At 33.8% G+C, this 3016-nt stretch overlaps 1 long non-coding RNA gene across 1 annotated transcript; it reads right to left on the bottom strand.

Moving 5' to 3' along the window:
- Positions 1–939: 939 nt before the first annotated feature.
- LOC134693580 (uncharacterized) lies at positions 940–2602 on the bottom strand. The gene is made up of 3 exons (XR_010102421.1): positions 2506–2602; positions 1946–2037; positions 940–985 (listed from the first exon to the last, which is right to left on the bottom strand). It is a non-coding gene; the product is annotated as an uncharacterized LOC134693580 (long non-coding RNA).
- Between the last annotated feature and the right edge of the window lie 414 nt (positions 2603–3016).

The raw sequence follows: 3016 nt of genomic DNA, 5'->3' as shown, positions 1-3016 counted from the left end.
ATTGAAAGGCTGTTTGACCAAATTTGTGTTTACAAATTAATTTTGAGGACTGTTACGACCCATTAGGTAATCTGATTACATACAACCACTAATTATGACACCTGTTGTGACTGTTGATTAGCGTAGGGTCATTAACTTGTCATAATATGTCCCCAGGTAAAATGATTGATTTTTAAAAATTGTTCAGAAAACTTCAAAATCGGTAAACAATAATTTTTTCGGGTATATTTGTTGAAAATCGGGATTTTGACTATTTTTACGATCCTGATATCGGGATTCGGGTTGAGGGGTAAAAATCGGGATGATACCGCGAAAATCGGGATAGTTGGCAGGTCTGAAGACATGTCACCTTCCCCAGAAACAATATGCTTCCTATGTCAGAGATAACCTGTCTTTGCTCTTACTTACAATGCATGGTTAATTGGCAAACAACCAATTGAAATTTTTAAAGTTTTCATTCGAAATGACCAGGGTTTTAATCAAGGTCTTCACAAACTCATGACAGACACACTACAATTTAAGACTAGTGACACTCAGTTTTAACAACACGTAGTAGGTCTGAGTATGAAGATATTTTACATAAATCACTTGAGATCATATTGTATAGACTGTTTAATAATTAATGTCCCTTTTTTCTTGTATTCATGAACTGCTCAAATTTAAAATCAAGGAAACAAAAAAATGAAAAAAAATCTATATGCAATAATTCACCGTTTCAGAATCTAATGCATCCTGGGTAATATTTAAAAAAAAGTGTACACCAAAATGTCCTGATTGGTTAAAAATGTCATAAACAATGTAAATTTAACCAATGAAGTGACTATATTTTCATTTTGGGGTTTGAACAATGAAATTACCCATGATGCTTTAGATTCTGAAACAGCAAATTCCATTAACAGCATGAATATTGAAAAAATTACTGTTGTGACCAAAACTTACTTTGTATTTCTGGCAGTTCACAACTAATTTCATTCTGAAAAACACTCTGAAACAAAAATAAAAACAAAGTAAAATGGTAATTTCAAGAGGAAAAATTCTGGAAAAAAGTTTTGACCTCAATTTTAATGGCCAACTTTACAAATGCATGTCATTACTGTATTTATTCAAATATTCTATGGATTTATTTGAGCATATATGAACTGCAATATAAGGGTTTTTTAGATATTCTACAATTATCGCTATTTTGTGCATTTTTCCTTTGATCTTTTTTTGTGATAATTTTCATATCATGCTTCTCGCTTGAGATGGAAAAATTATCGCTAGTAACTAAAGAGGCCACGTGGCGTTGCTAACGAAATTGACATGAAATTGACAACGTCGTCATAGGTAAAATAGCGATAAACAGATTATCATTGGTCATCTCAACTTGATTGCTTTTGGAAAATAAAAGAAGAATGCATGTGTCTGAGAACACAAATGTCCCTGACCAAACTTTGCAATTTTCAATGTATAAAAGGACCATAATTCTAAAACAGCAAATGACTCACTGTCCAAATTCTCACACTGTCTGCTTGCTGAGTTTCTTTGCATTGTGTATGAGTAAATTTTAGATGAGGCCAGTTTACTTAAAGTTTAACTACGATCAAGGGTTACACTTTATGCCCCTTGATGCCTATGGTAGGGCATAAAAAACAAAAATATCAGTGAAATACTTATAACTACTGACGAATGGAAATAGTCATTTGACCATAGTTGAGGGGGGATAGGACCTTAATAGGGACCCCAGGATCGGGTGTTTTAAAGCTCAGGTTTCGGGATTAACCCTTTCGGGATCTGGGAATTCTTTTTTTATAATTTTGGGATGTTGGGAATTAAATTTATTTAAATTATGGACCTAGGGATAAAGCGTTTTTAATAAGGCTGGGATTTCGAGATCATGACAGCTCCTATCCCTCCTCATAGCTACTCTTTAATTTAATCAATAAATTTCAAAAGGCAGACTTACAGATACACCAAACTGTGCTAAGATGACAGAAAATCCTTCTATAGTCATGGTACCACCTAACTGTTGGACAAAGTCAGCTATACTACCCTCACCTGAAAATTATATAAAAATACTTTGGGATAATAGTATAACATAAAGTTTTAATTTTTTCCATAGCAAAATGTTATTATATTAATTTATAAGGAAACCACTAATAAAAACAAGAGGCTGTCATAGTGACATTTCTTTAAAAAAATTATTTGTGTCCTGGCATTTTTCAATATCAGAAGTACCATAACTCCTGAGTGGTAACAGTGACAATCATCAAAATTGAATTTGACCTCCATTTTGTCATTAATAACATGTCAAATCAAAATTTGAAAAGCTTTGGTTGAACGGTTTACAGCTTTTATATACACAGACACTGTTTGGCAGCCGTCTGCCGAGATGCTAGCTGAATGTAAATCACTAAATGAATAATCATTTTTTTCTAACTATGTCTCTTTGACCCAGTCCCCGATTTCCATTCTAATTCTTTGTCTCACAATCTGCATCATTTGTATAAAGGCAAGACAACATACCAGGCAGGAACACAGCTCCTCCACAATCTTGGTCAGGGATCTCTAGTCCTGATATAAATGTTTCATCCACCACACAGTCACCACCAGGACAAACTCTCATCCCAAAGTCTATCAAGTAATTGGCACCATTCTTTTCTACTTTAAACCTGAAAAGTTTTTGATAAATGACAAATATATATACAGTGGGGTTTACTTTCCAGATTATTGCTTTTTCCATATGTAGATATAAGAAAAGTGGTACGAGTTGCAATGAGACAACTCTCCATCCAAGTCACAATTTGTAAATTTAAACCATTATAGGTCAAAGTACAGTCTTAACACAAAGACTTGGCTCACACCAAACAGCGAGCTATAAAGGGCCCCAAAATGACTGGTGTAAAATCATTCAAACAGGGAAACCAACCGTCTAAAATATATCACACTTACCTGAAACAATAGTGTAACCTTACAACACAGACAGGAACATCTTTCAAAATTTTAAATGTATACCAAAACTTGGGACAAGCTTGAC

Source organism: Mytilus trossulus, chromosome 12, assembly GCF_036588685.1.
Source record: "Mytilus trossulus isolate FHL-02 chromosome 12, PNRI_Mtr1.1.1.hap1, whole genome shotgun sequence".
NCBI lineage: Eukaryota > Metazoa > Mollusca > Bivalvia > Mytilida > Mytilidae > Mytilus > Mytilus trossulus.
This window is presented reverse-complemented; position numbering and strand designations above follow the sequence as displayed.